Source organism: Neolamprologus brichardi, chromosome 2 (genome assembly GCF_056152115.1).
Source record: "Neolamprologus brichardi isolate AB-2024 chromosome 2, ASM5615211v1, whole genome shotgun sequence".
Taxonomy (NCBI): Eukaryota; Metazoa; Chordata; class Actinopteri; order Cichliformes; family Cichlidae; genus Neolamprologus; species Neolamprologus brichardi.
This window is the reverse complement of record NC_142105.1, coordinates 25,355,917-25,379,988: the sequence shown is the minus strand read 5'-3', so window position 1 is coordinate 25,379,988 and position 24,072 is coordinate 25,355,917. Positions and strand designations below refer to the sequence as shown.

The following is a 24,072-nucleotide window of genomic DNA, read 5'->3' as shown; positions in this document are numbered from 1 at the left end:
AAAACTTTCCTTTTCGCTAAAGCATATAGTTAGGGCTGGACCAGGTGACCCTGAATCCTCCCTTAGTTATGCTGCAATAGGTGTCGACTAGTGATGTGTCGGTTGCGAACGAAACGGCTCTTAGAGCCAAATCTTTGAAGTGAACAACGCAAGCCGACTCCTTATTAGGAGCGGGGGTTTTTTCTCTCTCTTTCTCTCACCCTCTCTCTCGCACTTTTTTTCCGCTTCACTCCGCACGCGAGCCTTGTGCTTGCGCTGAGCAGAGGGGGGAGGGCGGTAGGTAGGAACAGAGCGGAGGGAAAGGGAGAGAAAATAGAGCCAGGGACAACAACGTCACATTAGAAAGGTATAGTAATCATACACAACTACTTTCAGTTGCAGATGATAAAGGATTCAGAAAATGTATTTATGCAGGCCCATATGACAGAGAATGTGCATCTTCTTTTTGTTTTCATATTTTAATTTATATTTAATTGTGTTGTGGTTTGCAGTGTTTTGTGTTGTTTCACTTTAAATTGGTTTAAAAGGAAAAAGCTGAAAATTTAAATAGTTAAAAGTTGAAATGTAAATAGTTGGTTTTTGTATTATATGATTTATTTATTACATTTTATGTGGAGTGAATAAATAAAAGTATATTTACAGTGGCCCCTAGAGACAAAGCAGCACGTACAAACTCTAAAACACGTACAATCACAGAAGCACGTACAAACTCCAACATACATGCAAATTCCAAAACACAACAGAAGTGCTCCAGGATGCTAGGCGCAGTGTTGAGCTTTGTTACCTAGTGGCTACACAAGCCAGGAAGTACCAACGACCGGATTTGGTGTGTGGTAGTAACAGGTAAATGAACTTTTTTTTTTAAAATTATTTGAATATATATGAATGCTTGTGTATAAATACACAAACAATACACATATGCTTTCAATTGTGTAATTTAAGTGATCTAGGTAGCTCTGTTTTGGAAGTTCAGTTAACGCTAGCAATGTGTTTGGAGTTTGTACGTGCTTTGTCTCTAGGGGCCACCATATATATTTATATATAAACATATATTAAAAACCATGTTTTTTTACATTAGTAATTCCTTTTTGTATATTGTTGTTGATAATAAATTCATTAAAGCAACAAAACAACCTGAAGAGCCGGTTGGGAGCTGAAAGAGTAGTCTCTTTTTAGCGAGCCGAGCCGAAAGAGCCGGTTCTCTAAAAAGAGCCGGAATTCCCATCACTAGTGTAGACTGCTGGGGGATTCCCATGATGCATTGAGTATTTCCTTTTCAGTCACCTTTCTCACTCACTATGTGTTAATAGACCTCTCTGCTGGATCACACTTGTTATTAATCTCTGTCTCTCTCTTCCACAGCATGTCTTTATCCTGTTTTCCTTCTCTCACCCCAACCGGTCGCAGCAGATGGCCGCCCCTCACTGAGCTTGGTTCTGCTGGAGGTTTCTTCCTGTTAAAAGGGAGTTTTTCCTTCCCACTGTCGCCAAAGTGCTTGCTCATAGGGGGTCATATGATTGTTGGGTTTTTTTTCTCTGTATGTATTATTGTAGGGTCTACCTTACAATATAAAACGCCTTGAGGCCACTGTTGTTGTGATTTGGTGCTATATCAATAAAATTGAATTGAATCGAATTTAACTTTATTGTGGAATGCGGTTTTAAAACAGCGAAGTTTGTCCTCTGGTGGCCAAACTGTATAATGTAAAAACTCATAACACTTGCAAACATTGTTTCTCTCATCTCTTCTTAATTTGTTAAATTTTCACTTATCCTTTATTGGTCTTTATAGATGATGATAATATTTGGTCAGCATATAGTGTCTTTCAGTTGCACAGTTATTTAATTTCAATTCATGTTTATTCATTATAGGGACAGATCACAACCATAGTCATCTCAAGGTGAGTTATACTGTAAGCATAAGTATTCTGAAGAAAACTTTTACAACTTATTAGCAAGTACTTTGTGACAGTGGGAAGGAAAAACTCCCTTTTAACGGGATGAAACCTCCGGCAGAACCAAGCTCAGGGAGGGGCAGCCATCTGCCATGACCGGTTGGGCAGTGAGGGGGAGGAGTCACCACACCGCGGATGTTTCCTGATGCATCCTTTGAGGGATTTGTATCTTTCCATGGTCTCAAACCAATGATCTTTTGCGTTTTAGGCTAATGTGTTAGCCATTTCATAGTGCAGTGGCTAACAGCAAATAGCTAATATTAGCCAATATGTTAGCCAGCCTCTAACCATCACTGTGGAAACTGTTAAGTTCAAATAAACCATTGCTTTTTTTTAATGAATTGCAAATGCATAGTGTAGAAGGTCCATTTGTCCTTATGCTGGCCTCATGCATTCTTGCAACATCACATCCACATAAAACACAAATGCTTACAAATACTGGTGTGTGTGCTCATATCATGTGCATGCCCCTGATTTTGATGTGCATGAGTTTTGGGACTAATTAAACACCATTATATGGCCTAATCTGCTTTAATCACAGCGTTGATGTGGTGATTTGCAGCTTTAATACCTGCACTCTATTCAAACACCAACACAAACAAAAATGAGGAGATTCCTCCATGTATGTTGTTGTGTATTTTTTGTGGGGGGTTTTTCAAACTGTTATTTCATTGTTGTAATACTTATATTTATTATATGCCTGCCATCATATTTCCTGTAGCAAATTTGACTCGGAGCACATGAAAAACACACACAGGCAGACACGTTGGTGGTGTCTGCCTGTGCAAGCGTGTTGCTCTCTCTGTCTGGGCAGTTAGGGCTGAGATTGCCAATAAATAGTGGCCGGTGGCCTTCAGTATCACCAGTGGGGAGAGATTTGTGTCCTCGTGCCTGATTGGCCGATGTCTGAGGAAGAGAACAAACCATCTCGTTAATCAGGGAACGCTGTGGGGACACAGTGTGTGTTTCTCTCGCCACTCACACTCACGGTGGCACGCTGTCAAAATAATGCGTGTAAAGGGGAGTGTGTGTGTGTGGAACATTATGTCAGCTGATTGAGATGGCAGCAGTGCAGAGCTTAGTTGACGTATGACAGATGGGTGTTGAAGGCCGCAGGAGCTGCCATTATTCACATACACACATGTGCGGACTGACTCCTTGCTGCCATGGCTGTCACATTATAATCCTACCTGTGCTTGCATTTTCACTTTTAGGACTGTCAAATAAAATCTAATGCAGTGGCAAGTTTGAATGCCATCTCTTATAGGCTTCAAGTAATGTGGGAAATCCTCAGCTTTTTCCAAATACTGAACTTTTATGAACTAAGAACAGCAGACAGTAGTTTGGTATTGATAACTTTACTTGGTTTAGTACTTTGTTGAAGAGTTGAAATTCATTACAGCTGTTTTTGCTTACCCGGTCCAGTGTGTCTAACTATCGAAATGTAAGTGTTTTGCTTTTAAATTAGCTGCTGATTGCTTAGAGCCTGCGAAGTATAGCCTTGAACTAATATTACACACCTAACATTACAATAGCATCAAATAAAATTAAAACACTGATGTTACACTAAAATAATGAATGAACATGGGATTGTGGGATTTATGTGATTTAAGTATTGATTTCTCAAGTGTCTCTTTGAGAAGAATACTAGATACTAATACTAATAATACTAAATACTCATACTAAAAACACTATCATTTATCATTATGGCACTGGAATAAAGCAAAATCATTACAGCAGAATCTTTAACAAAGTTATTAGTAGCAGTTTTTCAAACTTTTTGCACTGATAATAACAGGATATGACATTAAGTTTGCATTGCACTGTTGAAGTGTGGTGTTTTTTTTAACTGGCACAGACTGAATCAGCTGAAAACTGTAATATTTGGGGCCAAAGGAGCCAGTCTGGTGCATCTCTACATAGGTCTGTTCCTTTCTTAACTATCACCACAGGGTGACTGTTTTTTTCCATCTTGAAACTGACTCAGGTGACATCGTTTGACACAATTTATGAGACATTTTCTGGGCCATGAATGGCTTTATATAATAAATGTATTAGAACTCTTTCTATAAACAAACAAACCAACAAATATATGGTGAATAATGCAACCACCTCAATTTACAGTAAAGACCCTGCTGACTGAATTTCACCTCGAGCAGAAAATACCTGCTTAGCTATAAACTGCAAAATTACACAGGGAATGCACATCAGACTCTCTGGCACTCTACAGATAGAGTACTTAATCCTTATAGAAGGTGTGTGGAGGATTCCTGATTCAGAGCCAGAGAAGCCCAGAGTTGCTGTTGTCAAAAAATATCAACCACAATACCGGAAAAACAACAGAGCTGAGAAAATAATTGTTAAATGTAACGAGTCGATGAAGGATTGTGAAACTAAAACAACAGTTACATTCATTTGTTTTACCTCTTCTCTTCTTTCTCTTCACTTTTCATGTCACAAACCCTAACTTATTCCACTTGTTGTGTTTCCTCCTTTCCTTCTTCCAGCTGCACTTCTGTCCTGGTGGTAGCCCCAGGCTCTTTGTGCATTTGTGCTTGCACGTATGTGTGTATCTGTGCATTCCTGAGTGAGCAATGTGCTCACCTGTATTTTTTTCAGCAAGTACAGAGTGAGCATGCGTCTCACTTAGATATTTGTTGGGCTTACTCTGCAAAAAATAAAATTAAGCAAGATTGCGTTCTGTAGCACACATAAAATTAAAATGTCATCTTCCAGTTATTCCTTCTCACCATACTTATTGAGTAGCTTCTGAAACTGAAAACTGGAAAATAAATAAGACCTCAGTCACACCAATGAAGTGTTTAGAGACCGGTCGCTAAGCCCCTGGAAACAAACAGTTGCTATGAAAAAAATGTATATTCCCCAACCAGTTTGCGAGCGGCTGCTGAAGGCTGGTGGCTGTTACCAGGTGAAATCATACATACAAGTATACAAGTACTGCACTGAAAACCTCCTTATTATTAACATGGTCACCTCTATTTTACATTGAAACTTGAAAAGTGTGACACAAACTGGACACAGAAAATGTTTGGCTTCAAAATAAAAGCTGTGCCGTATTGCTGCAACCAACACATTTCAAAATGTGCAGCTTTTACTTTGAAGGTGAACAGTTTTTCCACACTTGGTGAATAGTTTGCGAGTGTTTGCAGATAAGTCCACATTCTAATGCAAACTACCGGCAACAGTTGCAGAAAACACACTTTTTCCTCACAATCGCTCCTTAACGGGGGGGTCACTCACTAGCTGATCTCTAGGCCTGTGTGACTGTGACTTTACCAGTCAGTTTCACAACGACTGCCAGCAATCACTCACCACCAGTCACAGGATACACTTTTTTCCTGTTGAGCAGTTGTTGCCACGTGGTTGCAGACCAGTCTCAAAGCCTGTGTGTCTAACATGTCCCTATAAATACATTTTGAAGTACAGTTTAGATCATTGCCAAATTTGTTAAAGTGTCCCTATAAAATGTTTTTCACCAAAAAAAACTAAATTTCAGTTTCATCTGGTCCTGCAGATCTTTTGCAGTTGTGCTGGGGTTTAACATTTCATTCTGCCAGAACCACAGTTTTATTTTAAACTTTTCTTGGTCTTCCAGGTTTTGCCTTGATTTCCACAGCTCCTCTTAGTGCTTTTTAATAGTGACATTATGGATGATAGAAAACAGCAGCTGGAAGAACTTTGATACCTTCTTTATAGCATTTCTTTTCTCTGTAGTTTCATTAGCTGACTCCAAATGACACGTCGACTCTCTTACAAACCCTAACGAGGGAATCAAGACTTAACGAGTGTGTGAAGTTCTGTGACATATCAAGTAGAAAGCTACACAAACCTTTCTCATCCGCCTTCAATTACTGTGTCTTTTTGCCATAACTGATCGATTCCAGTTCCAAATCAATTCCACAACAAATTAATTTCACTCAGGCGTTCACAAAGCAAACTTAAACTATGCAGCTCACAAAATATCCAAAGCAATAATGTGGTGTGTCACTGTTAAAACAATTTTCCCTTATCAATATTCCCAGTCTGACATAGCGAGGAGCCACCAGCGGGGTCACGGGCAGCAGAGTGAAAGGTGGCGTGCTGTATTTAAACGAATGAAATATTAATAGAGGCAGCCAATTAAAATAGGGGCAGCCGGAGTGTCCCAGGAATCCAGAGCAGACATTAGCACAGCTCTAATAAGATGATTTCCATCAGCTAGAGACAGACAGTGCAGGCAACGACAGCCAGGGCCAGAATGTCCTGGGGTGGGTGGGCAGCAGGTTGGGTGTTAAAGTCTGACTTCTGCCTGGGGGGGGGGAGGAGGAGGTTTAGGGTTGCACTGGGTAGTGAGGAAGATGTCAGTCAAGTGGGAGGACAGGAGAAAAAAGAAGAAGAAGAGCAGGATACTAAAACAATTGTTACATGGATTGTTGAGACAACACTGTATGTGGATCCTTTAAATCTAGACCCACATTGAGCTGACCTGTTACTGTGTTACAACCCTAACAAACACACAGTACCTTCCTTCTTCTTGTTGTTTAGCACTTTCTTTCTTCCTGTCTAAATACAGCTCAGTGTAATTCATCAGGGAAATGAGAAATGTGAATTTTTCCGGTGTTTGAGACTCTTAAGTACGAACAGAGTGTGTGCGCGCACTTCATGCTGCGGAGGCATTAGTACGGTGCCCTTTTCTTGCAAAAGCGATGCCTGTAGTTGTATTTTATCTTAAGCCAGCATATTCCAAGCAAATCATTTGTTAGTGAATATGTCATTTTTGGGTTTCTTTTTATTTGACATGTGTGCCACTGTAATTCCCCTGACTCATCAATCCTAAAGGACACACAGCTCCTGGTGTCACACTCCCCTTTCTATCTGCAGCCTTACTTTCTCTTCCTTTTCATGGCTAGCCCTTGCTATTCTTAGCAGAGGATAGGATAGCTCTCCATTACAACCCACTGGATACTGATGTCTACTCTTGCTTTCCTTTTGCCTTAGTGTGTGTGTGTGTGTGTGTGTGACTCAGTGTGTTGTGTCTGGTACTAAGCTAGCTTAAGCCAGCTGCATCGCACACGACTCATGCATGGCTTAACTGAGCGAATGCTAGTCTGTGTGAGTGTTTCTGTATGTCTTTGCATTTGCAATTGTATTTATTTGTGTGTGCGTGTGTGTGTGCACGTTGCTTCGCCACGTTAAATTCTTTCCCTTGTGTCTGTGCACGTCTCTTCATATTATCCCTGCATCCACCGGCCACACTTCTGCTCTTTTGTCCTTTGCAAAACACAAACACCAACGCTGACATAAATTACAATGGATTTATCATCGTGCATTAACCTTTAACATCCCCGGTGTTATGTAATTTAATAATATTTAATTTACCTCAGTAATGCAATGTCAGTGATCATTTTGGAGTCATTCACAGTATAATATGCCAGTGACAGGCAGAACAAATACTTGGCTCACGCACTGTGAGTAGGCATACTTCCATGTGTATACACACACACACACACACACACACACACACACACACACACTCAGTGGTATTCACAGAGTAATCAGCACTGCAGCTATTATTAATGAGAGAGAATCAGGTCATTAATATTTAAGCAGTGTCACTGGGGCTACTGCCATGAGAGTGTGTGGGGTCTGTTTGTGCATGTGTGTGTCCACATATAGAGGAGGGCAGAGGGACTATAAAGCAATTTCCTCAGGCAGGGTAGTGAGACTCACCCATTACAATACTATAGACATAGATGGAGACATATTACTGCCTTAAACAGAGAGAGAGAGAAAAGAGAGAAGCAGAGGAATCTGATTTTGCTTCGTTCACTTTAGTTTCTATCCTCTCCCATCCCCATCCCATCTCCATCAGTTGTTTCTGTTCTGTGGAGGATAAAGAGGCTCAAATGGGAAACAGCAGATATCTCATTACATCACAGTGGATAGGATAGGCCTGGGAGCTTCCTCTGTGCGTGTGTGCGTGTGTGCGTGTGTGCGTGTGCGCGTGTCTGTGCTGCCAATGTGAACTCTTCTAAATGAACACTGTTGGGGATTGCGACTCTTTGCATGGTGTCACACCGGGTATGCACTGGTAACAAAGCACTCACACACATACAGAAAAATCACACGTTTCCTTAAACCCACAGGCCTGCAGAATCCTGGGGTCTGAGGCTAAAAGTTTGAATGGCTGAAGAAAGGGCTTCAGTACAAAAACTATAAATAATGACATTAGCTTTATCATTTATTCTCTGTCCTGCTCTCAGCCCTACAGTGTCTTTCTGTGTCTAGGATTAGTTGGTATTACTTGCTCTGCTGAGCGAGGAGAATGAGACAGGTCTTACTGCCAGTTCCTAGATTGGGAGGACAGGGAACGTTGTTTTTGTGTGCGTGCGTATTATAATCTCTCATTATTTAATCAAGCTGGAGAACACACAGCAGCTGAGCAGCTTCTGTACACCTGCCAGCACGTGTGCTCGCATAACGCTGAGCTTTTTTCTGATTTAATCACTGTTAACGCGCTGATTGAAAGGTAATTAGTTCATCTTGAATTCTTTATGATATGGTGCGTGTGTGATTCAGATGTGACTTTCCTCAAATTAATAAATGTGAAAATTAAAGTTAAAATTCCTGATCAAATGCTCTCTTTTTGCTCTCTTGGCTTGAGCTAATCTTACCAGGCGAGGGCCAGGCAGGGAGAGAGTCGGGCCATTTAGGGACAGGCGAAAGCACGGTGCCCTGAAGGGCTGTGCTGGATTTATAACAACAGCAAAGCTAGATGATCATTGTGAAATGGGCTGTGGCACACTAAGTGTTTTAGCTTGGATAGCTTATATTTTATTGAAAATAAAATTCAATCAACTGCCCAGCCCTGAGGAAACATCATTCTGGAAACCTAACCATACAAAATATTTACAGAATCGAGAGTATGTTTTAAAATTTACACTCGGCTATCACACAATCTGTTCGTCAGAAGGAGTTTGACAAAACTTTCTGCAAACCTCATGCACGGTATCATCCCAGCTGCTGATGTGGTTCTAGTGATTCTTCACAGCCTGTTAATCAAACGCAGTCATTTGTCTGCAAAAACATTTCAAATCATCATCATAATAGCAATCTACCACATTATCTTATACTTTCAGTCACACAGCTCTCATTTATTATAGGATCACAATCTAGTTAAAGTTTGGCATCTATAGGCACCATCACTGGAGTGATGAGAAAACATCCTCCCGGAGCGTACAGGTGAATGCTCAAGTGTCAGAGAGTTTGAAATGAGGATTCAGGTCTGCAGTACTGACATGTCAGAAGGAGAGAGGAAATTTCCCAGCTTAAATAGATCCCCAAATTGAGAGGGTGTGTTTGGAGACACGAGAGCGAGCTATGTAAATGTGCATGACAGAGTGCTGCTCGACAACTGAGATACACATCCACTTCAGCCACTACAAACAGGCTTAATTGATGTATCCTTGATCATTTAAAAGAGGGATGTCAAACTCATTTTACACTGTCAGCCACATATATCCCAATTTCATCTTAAATAGCCCAGACCAGTGAAACTCCCCATTCTATCAAAGTAAAGAAGTTTAACTGTATATATATAACATATTATATAACATTTTTTTAAAAATATTTACATCGTCATAACATATCAGCATTACATGACATAGAAATGTTGCTGTATTAAAGAAAGATCTGTCAGCATGACTCTTTAAATTATAAGATATAAATGTGTAAAATTGCATTAAAAAAGTAGATTATTGCCTAGGCTGTCTTGTAATATATTCATTATATAGCAGACTTTTGTTAATTCACAGAAAAGGCACTTTTCTTTTCTTTTTTAACTTTGCACCCATAAAAAGACACATTTCTATATTAGATGGTGAAAAAAAATGGATTTTTACTGTCTAATACTTACCATAATTTTCAGATTATAAGGCAAATATATCAATGAACGGGTCTATTTTCATACATAAGATGCACTGGATTATAAGGCGCATTAAGTGAAGCAAAACAGTCAGATAAGTCAAACTTTATTCAATTCATTCACAATAATTCTCAACACTGTTCAGTTGTAACACAAAAAACCAGAACAATACACTCACTTTTTCAGTTCATTCCTTTTCCACAAATCCATCAAATTCTTCATGTTCAGTGTCTGAGTTTAACGGTTGGGCGATTTCGGCATCAAGCATGCCCGGATCCCTCTCGTCATTGTCCGTGTCAGTCTCGTTGCTGTTACTTAGTCGCTCACTACTTTCCTCCGCGAGGCTCCTGACTACAGTAGCCGTGCTGCTCCAACAATCCATCAAGCGATGTAACTTTGTAGCTTACCAAAGTCGTACTAAAACATTTTGAGAGATTTTTGAGCGCCATGTAGCACATAAAATCGGTTCGAGGTCAGTAAGCACAACCAGAATTAATACACAAGGCACACCGGATTATACAGTGCACTATCGATTTTTAAGAAAATTAAAGGATTTGGATTATAAGACCGTATTTTTCGGTCTTATAGTCTGAAAACTATAGTAATTACTTTGGTGTAGTATGAATGGCCACGGGGAAGGCTTTTATCAGTAGGAAAAGCTGCAAAACTCTCTAATATTTATGCCCTACTCTACATTTTCCAAATCCAGTGGGCTGCATTGAAGTGTGCACTGGGCTGATTCTGGCACCTGGGCCTTATGTTCGACACCCATGATATAAAATGTCATGTGGGCTTAGAGCTATATTTACCTGCACACAGATTTTCTTTGTTGTTCTATTCTATGGTATCCAAAGCACTTTTTTTTTAATTCTTTTCTTCCCCACTTTTTTTTTTAAACATTTAAACCTAGACTTGTCACAGCAGGAAAGAACAAGAGCAGAATGATGGATATTTCCCAGCAACCAATGCCATTAACTTTAGCAGTTTGACTAGTGTTTGACAATTTGAAAAGATTCACTGAGCTGTAGTTTGACTTTACATTTCTTTCACTTGATAATGAGATAACGAGCCAGAGCTTATGGCCATAAATAAAACTGAATAAAGTTAAAGAGAAGTTAAAACGCAAGAAAACACTGTATAAAAATACATGAGACAATTTAAAAAAAGAGAGGCACAAACAATTAAGAAGGAGAAAAAAGAGAGAACTGGCATTGCTCTAAAGAAAGTTCATAAAAATGTGCTTTTACAAGTGATTTGAAAGACGCGTTAGATGTTGCGAGCTTTACCTCCTCAGGCAGATTCTTCCAATGCCAAGAGGCCCCGATGGTCACCTCAAGACTTGAGCCTTGATTTTGGAGGGAGGCATTTGAGGATCTAAGGCTCATGTGGAGCCATCGTATCTGCCATGTAGCTTGGAGCCAGACCGCAACATGCTTTAAAAGTGACGAGTAAAGTTTAAAAATCAATTCTAAAGCGTGCAGAGAGCCAATGGAGATGAGCCAGGATCGGGGTAATATGATGCCGTCTGCTAATACCAGTAAGAAGCCGAGCTGCTGCATTTTGAACCAGCTGGAGAGGAGAGAGTGACCAGAAAGAAGAGAGTTGCAGTATTCTAGCTGAAGGAAAACAAAAGCCTGGCTGCAAATATTGGTTTCATTTTTGCTATTTTTACTGTTAACTTTTGTGATTGTTAAAAGGTTAGAGATGAGTTGAACCACACCCCAAAGTTTCTGGCAGCTTGCTTCTTGTTTGCATGTAAGGGGTCCAAGTTTGGATGGTGTCATTATAAGATTTTGGATTTCATTGTATTCATGTATTTAACTGGAGAACAGTTTGTGCCATGCAGCTGTCCATATCACTTAGACAGTGAAAAGGGGCATCTAGGGTTATGGCATACTGGCCACCCAGTTGGAAACCAGTCAGAACAACTCAATTAATTAAGAAATCTTGAGCATAACAAGGCTTAGGCTTATCTGTCATGACAGGTTGGGGTTAAGGGGACAGAGACAGGGCTAAAGACACACCGTGAAAGAGAGAGATAGTAACTAATGATTAAACATATAGTGAGTGAAAAGAGGTGCGTGAAGAAGAAACATCATGATCAAGCATCATGGGAAGCCCCCAGCAGACGAGGCTTATTGCAATATTTTAGTGCTTTAACGGGCATGCAGAGATAAATGACACATTGGGCATATTAAACAAATTTGCTAATGTGCAATATCATGGTCATAAGTAGATAAGTAGAGTCAGAAAAAAGAAAGAAGTCATTTGAAAATGTAAAAACTTTGTCATGCTCCCATTAGGAGCACCCAAATGTTCGGGTATTGGCCATCAGCCTGTGTGTGCAGTGATTTGATTACCTGGAGCTTCATTAGGACAGAGAGGCAGGGGAGGCCATGCTGGTAGCTCCTCTATCCTCCCTGCTTGGGTATAGAGTTACATTTGCACGGAAGACGCTGCACTGATTAGTGAGCCTGGAGGCTCGGAGGGTTGTCGTCTCACTGTGTGCCACTGTGTATGGCCTGCTTTTCCCCCAGTGCATCTTTGCATTAAGATCATATCTACTTTAGTTTCCAACAAAGCAAAGATAATCTGGATATTGATATGGGAAGCCTTTGTGAGGGTTTTCCAGGAAAGAAGGAAACTGTTCCTCAATCAACCGAGCGCACACAGATAGACTGGTAAAAAGCTTCATACCCACACGCGGGCTGCACTGGCATGCCCTAAGGATGGACATGTTTGTGTGTTTTACTGGGAATTTTTTTGAAGTTCCTTCCCCGCTTGAATTTTAAATTTGTTTTTGCGTGCGTGTGTGTTGTCAATATTTCTGCACAGAATCTGCTTCAGTAGCCATGTGTTTGTTTGATAGACAAGCACAGTTCTGTCCAGTGGAGCCAGTCGGAGGTGGGAGCTTTGCAAGAAAAATAAATTAATTAATTTAAAAAAAAACACATCAGTTCTATCAACATAAATCTCCGTTATGGAGCTCTGTTGAAACAGGATTCTTTATTATGTTTGATCAGCTTCTCTTGTAGCGCTGCTCCCTGTATGGAGCCCGCTTTGTTAAAATGATGAATGGTTCTTTTAATTGTTTCTAATTGATATCTGCTCTGAAAGACTTTGTTATGAAACACCGCCAATTTAGTAACACCGATACTCTGTAGAGCCTTATTAATTCTCCCCCGTCTGGCTCGAGTCTTGTGCAATTGAAAAGAACTCCGTCTGTGTGTTTGTAGGCCCACTAGGCAGTAATATTTCTTAGTGTGTTTTTTTTAAATGCCAAAAGACTTTTTTTTTCTTTCTGTTTTTCTTTTTTAAATTATTATTTGTGTGTGTTCACCTCCTTATGTCCAAGTCTTTGGTGCATTCAAGGGCTTCGTGCCTTAATTCTTCAAAACATTACAATGTAATCTGCGCTGATTTACTACTCTGTTTAGGGAGCTGGCGTAGAGATGGTCTATAGCCATCTTACAGCCTGGCAAATGTGTTTTTTTTATCATTTATGATGAGGATATATTGGATGATAAATTCTCATTCAGCTGCCCCGTGGCAGGCATGCGGATTCGGCTCTGCTGGCGAGCTGCTCGGAGAGAACATTTGCATACATATTGTCTCACACCTTTAGATAGACTTTCCCTTTCTCTCACCCATTCTCGCTCTACAGCTAACCTTTCGAAGCACTTCCAAAGGTACATTTAATGAATAAATGAGGGAATTAAGGAAACAGGAGAGAGAAAGAATGCAAAGAGGAAGAGAAAGCTAGAGGAAACACTCGGGGGTGGTCGTCAGTCAGCAGGCCTAATGACACCTGTAACCCGTCTGCTCATTTGGTTTTTATGGAGGCCAATCACACATGTGAGCTGCTGCATTAGTATTTGTTTACTGTTTCCACGTACTTTCCCTGCGGGTGTTCGGCGCTCCAACCCGTGATCACCTCGTCAGTTCATCCAGGTGTAAACAGGACGCTAGAAATAAAAACTGACAATAAATCGGATAAAAACCGAAAAGGACATGAGGCTATAGAGATGCGGAGATAATCTCAGAGGCGTATTAACTTTAGATTAAGGGGACAAATACGTCGTCGCACATTACATGCATCTTGTTTGATGCTTTGCCATGCATGCTTTGTCCATTTGTGTCGTAGCATGTCGTGAGCTCTGCATTTGCAGTGTACAGACGGTACTGTGTTTGCTTTACAGCAGCCTGTTTTAGAAAACCTTTACAAACCAGCTGACTTTACAAGCTGCCAAAGGTGCTAAATGGTGCTAATTAACTAAATGAAAATACTGCATTCTAACATAGAACTGCTGAAAAAAAGCAAATGATGTAAAGTCTCTTAAATAAATCTGTCTGTTTAAAGAAAATATGAAAAAATAAAGTCTACAAAAACTTTTTTTCTTCCTCTTAATCTGTGACTCTGGGGAATATGTGTACCAGTCATGCTGCCCCCTGCTTTTGCCTCTTAAAGCATGAATGAAGCCTGAATATCTAACTGAAATTTAAAATGACAATACAGTAATATCGTCCAGTGCCTACACTCACTGGACACTTTATTAGAAACACCTTACTTGTGTCAGGAGGTGACCTGTAGTTTTCACAATATTTTTCGTTAATGACCTTCTTTTTCTACCAAAAACATCACTAAGTAAAAACTAATGCATGATGTCAAAAACTATGATGAAATGTACTGACACTTTCGTCAGCAAATAAAAGCGAGATGAAAATATTCTGGAGAGACAAGATCCAATCAGAACTAATTAAGTTTGGAAGTGATCCAATCAGAAGTAATCTTGTTGTGGAGTAAGGTTAGATGCATACATTTGACTCTTTTGAATTTTTCCTTTTTATTGTGTGTGTGTGTGTGTGTGTGTGTGTGTGTGTGTGTGTGTGTGTGTGTGTGTGTGTGTGTGTGTGTGTGTGTGTGTGGAGATGCTGTTTTCTGCAGGTCATCTTGACTGTGTGTAAATACCTAAATAGACTGAGTTGTTGCTATGTGATTTGCTGATTAGTGATTTGTATTGACAAGCAATTGAACAGCTGTACCTAATGAAGTGGCTAGTGAGTTGAGATAGCATTACAGATGCAATACTGAGAGAATATTTCCAGACTTTGGAGGCACGTTACAACTGCAAGCCAAGCTTTCATGTTTGATTTCTCATCTTGAGAATTAAGTATCTACTTCTACTACTGGTAGCCCAGTTCACTGATATCATATTACTTTTTCTTCTTGTCTCTCTTGCCTTTATTTCAGTAATTTTTCCTCCTCCTTGTCTCCACTCCCCCTCTCCAAGACCTCCCCCACTCCATCCATCCCTTCAGTGCTCAGGCTGACAGATTTTGCCTGGCTGTCCTTTCGTAAGTGGTGCTGTGTCTCAGGTGGCTGGTGTTGGCTGTTCTTTGAGGACAGGACAAGGCAAGACACTGCGTGGATGAGGGAGGCAGCAAACAGCCCACTGAAAGCCTTGATGAATGCAATTTAGAATATGAAAGTAGGCAGAGGTGAAAGGACAGTAAAGGAAAATCAACAGCACAAGTGAAAGGCACAGCATCACTGCAAACGCAGAGCTTAAACTTAGCCTTGGGTAACTTTGTTTATATACACTTGCTCTCAGTGATAATTATGATCCAACTCTGCAGATGCTCTCAGTTCCTAACTCACTGTTTTTGTTTTTTAAGCCCACAATTTCACTGTTTTGTTCTCCTTCGTCACTTTCCACCACATTGTTTTCAGCCACAGCAGGCAGCAGGTTTTAGCTGCAAAATAAAAAAACACACAAAAAAAACAAAAGCTTTGATAAAGCTGCTTTACACTAGCTGCCCAAACAGCAGAAGGGCAAAGTTAGCGACTCGCTGGTGTTTACATCGGATTCTTCAAATTAATGCCTGTGCTGCGATGTGGAAATGGAGCCACTGTCCCCTACATTTACATATTTTAAGGTGTTAAAATGTCACTCTCTGTTTACAGCTTGTTAAACTGCCCACAAGTGACCAAATATACCAATTATTATAACCGGGAAAGGTACATTTTTCAAAAGTTGTTTCACTTCAATTCATGCCATTTTAAATTGCATTAAACCTTTTGTTCTATAAGCTGCTGTTACCACTCGTTGCATTTAAACACATTGAAATAATTTAGCAGTTCCATTTGGTAATTACAGGGTTGATAAAGAGGATATATGATGGGGATTAGCAGATAGTGAGATAGGCAACCATCCAGCGGGAGACACCCTCCTGCTGGCTTGAAGGGCTGCTGAGATTTATTGTTACTCTGTTAGATGGACCTTGCACTTTACTGTCAGTCTCTCTCTCTCTTTGCCTTCTTGCTGTGCACCATGATTCCCAGTAAGACAGATCTATAGCTGTACACCTTTTCAGGCAGTGACGCGTGATAAAACAGTAATAAGAGATGAAGCTAAACAACTGGTCTGCAAATGCTGTCATCTACATACTGGCGCTGTTGTGTATCATTGCCGGCCTGTGGTGGTTGTGGTTGTTTTCCTCCCTTTTTTTTTGTGATTTCATAACAGACCTTTATAAATGTCCTGAGACTGATGTAGGCAGACACAGAGAAGGACAGGCAGACAGGCACTCAAACAGGTCAGTTTCAGACCGGAAGAGACCGGTAAGCCCTATATAAGCTTGGCTTTACTGTCTTATTGAACACTAAAGCTCTCCCGTTTACATTGAGCTCCATGGATCCAACCACAGAGCGAAGAGAAAGAGTTTGGGGGACATGATTTATCTTTGCCAGCAATATTTCTTCAGTGGATGACAGTGATTGCATTAATGTGTTTTGAGATCTGTTTGCAATGTTCACGCGGGCTGCTCGTCTTTCCCGCAATTATGGACGTCCTCACGGCTTGAAATGCTGCCATTGAAGTTTTTGGCACATTTGCGACCGAAGCGTTCTGACTATGAATTATGTCAGGTTCAAACCTCAGCGAGGCTTATTTCATTTGGAGGCTCTGATTTATGAATGTGTAGGTGCTGCATACATTATAGAGTTTATGAAGGAAAGGCTCAGCTCCACTAATGAAACCACGGTACAGGAGGACACGGGGGGATCGGCGTGCACCGCAGCACCTCCCAGGCAGCCAGCGGCCCTGTGTGCTTCTGACAGACAGACGGTTATGTAAGAAGGCAGAGCTAAAGGTTGCTTTGTCTCCTGAACCACCAGAAATCCACACAGCAGCAGCGAGTATAGGTAACCCACTCACCTGCTGATAATAAAAGCTTCTTCGTGCAATGATAATAAAACAAATTAAATAAAAAAAAGGCCCTTTAGTCCACTTCGTGGAACACGGATAAATGAAATTCAACAAACTGAATGTTATGGATGTTTGGATGTGGGAATCACAGCCAAGGCTCAACCACTCAAAACATCTAATCAGCATGATCGAAATTCCCGGTTGAAAATAAACAGCCCTAACCTAAAGCAGTTATTAATTATTAGGCCAAGTTCAGTACTTGATGTATGAATAATTATTATGATCTTCAGGGAACTGTCCATGTAAAATTAGATTGCTGATTGCCAACCTAAATAATTAACAGCGGTGTAATTACGGGGGACTGTGGTTCACTATGTGATCCTCTCTCTCTAGCATTTGCAGCTGTCATATGGCAGCTTAGGTATAATGAACATTCAGTATAGGGACATTGTTTGGGACAGCATGACATGTTGCTACCTGCCCAGATGCTAGCAGCAGTATTAAAAGTCCACTGTCCGAGCGATTCATCACCTTGACAACGCATAAAGCTGTCACTGAGGAGACAAAATATTTGTGCCCTGAGCTATGCAACCAAGACGTGTCTGTAAGCAAATTAGTTGACGTGTGTGTGGATGTCTGTGCCTCCCTCTGGACAAGCAGCCTTGAACTCAGGTGAGGACTAATGAGTTTAGCATCTCCCCTCCTGCTGTTTGCTACTCGTAAATAAGCACCGTGTTTGAAAAATAACTAAAGCACACATAAAGATTTGAACCACTCCTGAGGGACAAATTGTTTGTGTAGACAGAGCCACATGTTGTTGTTATAATGCTCGGTTCCGTGTTTAATATGAGCACTTTTTCACTTTAAGAACTAAAACAAAGCAGCAAAATTATCAAAAGAGTTCTCCTCGAAACAATAAAACAATCAGTTTTCCTAAAAGCTATGGCTTCTATCCTCCAGGACTCCCCATACCTAATAAAGAAAAAAATGGGAGTGGATTTAAGTCGCATAATCTTTTGTAATTTAGCAGCCATAGACACTTAACGCCAACCTTATTTTCTAAGGCTTTTCTTTAAAGTCATGAAAGACTTTAAAGTAAGACTGTAAGACTAGACTTAGAGGGAAATTTAGAAGAACTGGGAAGCTTGTGGCTGTTCTCAGTGGACACACGTGATAGCTGTTTAAACACCGAGCACTCTCTCCTTAAACGTATTGACGCTGTTTCACATTTTTGTGATTAAAGATTGTTTGCCAAACCAAATGAAAAAGAAGAGACCCAGATGTTCCAGTAGGAAAGTCAGCAGCATGCTCATGGATAGAGCCTGGTCGGTGCTCTGCGTACGGCCTATTTAGCAAGTCACAAATACATAATCTTACCAGTGTAGACGTGTGGATTTTATTGACAGTTAGATGCAGTCCTACGCCACAAAAAGAGATCAAAGCTAACAAAATAACCAAGCTTATGTTCTCTATGCTGTGGACCCATCTTACTGTATATGGCACAGAGGCTTTTGAGTTATTTTATAATATGATAATGATACTGCTAAGCAATGTAAAATAATACATACAAATGCAAAAATGCTCTGAATCACACAGGGTTAGGGTTAACACATCTGGTTAAAAGTAGAGAGGGTGTATGCCTCCCACCTCTTAACTGGGAGCTGGTTCCTGAAATCTGAAGGTGCTGCCTCCCATTTTACTTTTTGGCCTTAACCCTGATTTTTCTGCCTGTGTTCAGACAGCAGTACCTTGTGAATGCTTTGTGTTACCATGACACATTGATAATAATATCCCCAGTAAAGTTGATCTTCTCTTCTTTCTGAAACCTTTTGAATTTTGTCTCTAGCACAAAAAATAACAAAGTTACTGTCATTTAAAGCGCATGTGTAAATTGGCCAATGGGGGTGAGAAAAAGTTAGGAACTATTTATTAATCTTTATTTATTAATGTTTAGATGCACTGGCACCCTCCTAGATTATAAGTCAGGGTTGGAGGCACTCCAGGTGTTCCACCTGGGAACTTCAGATGGAATGAAGAGGCAGAGGAATGTGCTCAAGCTCAGGTCTGCAAAAGTGTTGCTTTCAGAAAGCCCCACCATGCTGTAGCTCTAATACATCCACAACATGCAATATAATCCAAATGCACTCTTTCTCTCCCTCTGTCATCCACATCTGTCTCTAACCTGGCCAGAGTGACCATTATAGGTCAGTTCCATCAGAGTGATGCGTCACACCCAGCTGCTTTTAAACCAAAGGCCGCTGCTCTGTAGTAAAATGTGGCTTGACCTGAATTATCATCGCCATTCACGCCCTCTCTTGTTGTGGCTTGTAGTCGCCGTTGGATCTCTCACCTCCCCTCACCAACACTCCCTCCCCCTCCACTCCCCACCCCAGCCCCGGGCAGTGGGCACCTAGACATTCTTGACATTTTGCAAAGGTTGAAAGACAAAGAACCTTTGTCTCCTAATAAGGCCACGGTCTATACCCCACCTGAATAAAAACACTGGGAGAGCAAGAGCTCTGTGTGGAGTGTGTGTGTGTATGTGTGTGTGGGGAAGCTTGTGTTTAGGTTGAGAGGTGTGCATGTGACAGTTGGGGGCATGGAGGTATGGCGGAACAGGAACACTGACGGTAGTGTGAGAATGTAAATGAGCGCTAATAATGGGTAGGCACATCAGAGAGAGGAAAGCCGCAGGTAGAAAACAGATGAAGGAGTGTGTGTGTGTGTGTGTGTGTGTGTGTGTGTGTGTGTGTGTGTGTGTGTGTGTGTGTAGGAGGAGGAGGATAGTTAGGGTTCAGCCTGACACTGTGTAAAGAAAGGACAGTAAAAGCATTGTTACGATCAGATCCCTATACACAGGTTGATAGTGTTAACCGTTTGGCTTCAGAGGCTAATGCCTGCTGTAAGCTGTGAGAAACGCAGCAGTGCACCCCGACGCTTCGCCTGCAGTCACACAGGCAGACTCAGACAGGTTGTTGCTCTTGAAGAGAGCGAATTTCTCCATCACTGCAGGAACTTGAAGCGGAACTCGCAACAGCCAAGGTCCTTCTGGTCTCATCTCTCTCTCGCTCTCCCTCTCATCCATCCATCACACCCCCTCAGCTCTACATCTCACCTCTCTTACCACCTCCCTTGATCTCTCCTGCAGTTTATTCCTCCGCGTTTTCCTCTGAAAATCTTGCTCCTAAACAGCTGAAGCAAGAGAAAGAGAAATATAGTGTTGCAGCAAGAGTAAGCAAGGACAGAAGTGGGATGAAACAACAGGTTTAAAAAGTCAACCTTGTTTGGTTTAGTCATTTATTGTTTGCCACTCTGCTTTTGTCACTTTGAGTTATTTCTCCCATCCACTCTCCGTACAGTTGTGGTTCGGTGTTATGCAATGTCCCTGCACTGTTGTACTCACTGTTTTCAAGGTACTGCAATTTTGTGGCGACACAGAACTAAAAGTGAGAACACAATACTTTTTTTTTTTGTTTGTTTTGTTCCTGTACTTTTTTCCCTTAACATTACATAAGCAAAAAGGTAAAAATATCTGGACCTGTCTTTAGAAGCAGATGGTGTGGTTGTGACATCAGCCTCGTTAAAGGCAGCTATAACGAGGAAGAGCCAAGGGTTGTTGTGAAAAGTACACCGCCTTAAGTTCAGCTTCCACTGCTAACAAGGAGAAGAAATGCTCAGTGTCTGTGTGAAATGTGCTATGAAACAGAACAAAAGTATGTGTGGAAAGACAAAAAAAAAAATCTTTTAATTCTTTCCGGATAATGCTGCCTGTCTTTGCCCCCCACCTCCTGTTTCTCTGCTTGTATTCTGTCACTCACTGGAATGTGGGCAGATATGGGATAATAGTCAGACTTTCAGATTAATTCTGTTAGCAACTCAGGAGCCAATGTTAACCACGTGGTTATTGTTTTACCCATGAGCCCGTTGTCTTGGAAACGTTGCATAAGAGGGAGTGGGAAATCAGAATGCCCCTTGCTGATTGGGAGACAAGGTGGCAGATCTCTCTTTCTCTCGCCTCGTCTTCCCTTTATCTCCGTCTTGTTTTGCTTCCTTTTTCTTTTTTCCCCCCTCTACTCAGCATCATATGTGTCCAAGCAGCGGTGGTCCAGCTGCACCCCTTGTGGCACATGTTGAATCGAGATTCGTATGCAGCACCTCCCAATGAAGCTGAATGCAATCTAGGGGTCCTCCCACAGGATGTTTTTAGCATCAAATACTTAATTTCCTGCAAGTCGGGGGGATTTTTATGCACACGTTTTTGCTATTTCTGCATCAGCATCATTTCTGCATTGTGATGTACAAGACAACACAAACACAAAAAAAAAAACAAAATCAGGCACCAGTTGACAATAATTGGAGTATGAAGCAGGCAGGCTCTCAGGCGTTCTGCACCACTGTAGATCTTTTCCAGTTTAATGTTGTCATTCCTGATGCACACAAGCAGGCTTTTCTTTTCTGTCTTCTTTTGTGGGTGTTTTTGCGGTTTATTTGTTTTGTTTTTGTTTGTTTGTTTTTTACTCTAAGTGTGCACATGGCATCTAATCATGTAGGCATTTTGATTAATTTAGACAATCCCTAAGCTTTAATAGCTTATGCTCACATCATGAAGACTTCTGTTAATTTCTGCTCGAAAATGAAAATTCAAAACATGCCACTTGTATTTTTTGGGGTACATATTTTGGGACTCATGCAGCAAACGTTTCAAGTATGCTACTGAAGCTGACAGAAAGCTATCTTAAGACTGGTTAGCAAGCTTCCTGATTGAGCAGAGTGGACAAGATTAGAAATGAGAATATAAGAGGGACAGCTCAGGTTGAGGGGTTTGGAGACAAACTTAGAGAGGCGAGGATGAGATGGTTTGGACATAGGAGACAGAGGAGGAATAGTGGGTATACTGGACAAAGGATGCTGAATATGGAGCTGCCAGGCAGGAGAGAAAAGACCACAGAGGAGATTCGTGGATGTAGTTAAGGAGGGCATAGAGAGGGATGGCGTGACAGAGGAGGACGCTGGAGATGGAGGCAGATGGCGACCGCTGAAGTTAGCTGTCCAAAGAAGGAGAAGTTAGCAAAGTGCGCTTCTTTAAGTAAACGGAAAAATGTAACCTGCTGGTGTAGAAATTAGCTTTGACACAAGAAAAATGTTTTCATCTTTTCCCCTTCTGGTTTCATCAAGCTGCTGGCGTGCACACAGAACCAGAGCTTTACCATGTATGGCGGGGGTGCTTACACTTGTGTCAAAGTAACTATACGAGTGCAAAATTCACATTATATTTTGTTTGTAAGGAAAAATAAGACCTGCCCCTACTGGTAACATTATGGAGACATCTGCATTTCCCCCTTTTTTAACTGATGGTAACAAATGTGCATGTTCTGAATATGAATAAAGATGTAACCCCCCCCCCCCCCCCCCCCCACATCTATGCCTGTGTCTACAGTCACAAACTGTACAGCTATTACAGTTTCTCAACCATGCAGCCCAGTTTCAACTAAATTAAAGTGCCTGTTGGCACAATGATTTATTGCCCAATTGGAAATGTTTGTCCACAGAGCGCTCACACACACAAACAAACACCTGTAAACACACTCTCTTACGCACACACGCCACTCTTTGAGTTGTGCTATGTGTCATCCTTGGCTGTGGGAGGCCTTGGCTGGAGTCAGTGAGAATAGCGCTTTGTTGAATCCACTGAGACCACATGTTCCAGACTGCATGGCTTGGCCTTCCATGGCTTCCTTACGAGCAAGGCCGCGCGCTGCTCGCATATACGAGGAGGATGAAAGAGAAAAGGAGACCGGGGTTGGGTTGTGTGAAGAAGGACAGCGCGTTAGGGAAGGATGGCCTTGGCTCTGGAGACAGGACAGTTTATCTTCTGTAGCCTCACTGAGTCTGCCTCACTTAAAATGGAGGAAGAAAGATGATCAGATCTGACATTTCAAACTTAATGAAAGCTTTTTTCTTCTTTTTTTTTTTGAGGCAGGATTGGAGTTTTTTCAAAAAGACTCAAAACACAGCGCTTAGCCCGACATACCTAGATGTAATTAGCGATCTGAACAAATCAGGGCTGCTTTATGTTGCATCTTCTTTGACAGCATAACCTTAAATTCAGTTTCTGGTGCGATTTGCATTTTTTTCGAGCATATAGAAAGCCAAGAATAGAGCAGGGTGGGCAACCCCTTGTGTAAGGGAGCTGTCTTAATCCATGTGTTTAGCAAGCACCATCTGTTCCTTTTATTCAGATGGGAGTAGAAATATTTGGTTGATTAGGAAAGGATCTGTGAAGGATAGCTGCACCGTTACCACCAGCTACAAGGGACGCACATGCTTGAGTCTATCAACTGGTGTCTTGGAAAGGAAATGAGAGACAGACATACAGACGTCAACATGCGAGTGCGCAGATAAGTACACGTGCATATGGATGTGAACACGAACAGCACACAGACAGTAAGCATATTGTGTTTACAAAAGTGTAGCAGGCAGAAGCAGGCACACACCAGCTGAGCTGAGCAGATTTTAAGGAGTGTACATACAGTACTGTGCAAAAGTCTTGAACCACCCCCTCATTTCTTTATATTTTGCTTCCAAGGAGCCAGACTTTCTTGTATTTTTTAAAAGTGGTCTTGACCAATAGTTCTCCAGGCTTTAAGGAGGACAAATGCTGCTTTTTCACTCATTTTCAGTCCAGTCCTTGTACTTGACCATTTTCATGTTGGGGAAACCTGCAGTTAGCTAAGACTGAAGAAGTCACTTGGATGAGTCATGAAACGTTTCTCCCGCTGAAAATGTGACATCCAGATAAACAGAATCGACTTCATGGGATGTGCTTATCTGGATGATTGAGCGTGAATCAAGACGTTTTCAAAGGATGTTTTTTTTTCTTTGTTTGCTTTCTAGTCGCATAGCACATAGCACAAAAAAGGCAACTAACTCAAGGGATGAATCAGTGTCTACACATAACTGACATCTTAGCCAAGAACCTGTTTTAA

General features: G+C 41.2%; 1 protein-coding gene across 2 annotated transcripts in view; it reads left to right on the top strand.

Annotated features, from left to right (window-relative positions):
• Nucleotides 1-24,072, top strand: part of LOC102778260 (A disintegrin and metalloproteinase with thrombospondin motifs 2-like) — a 137,166-nt gene that overhangs the window by 73,773 nt on the left and 39,321 nt on the right. The gene's annotated exons all lie outside the window — the stretch shown is intronic.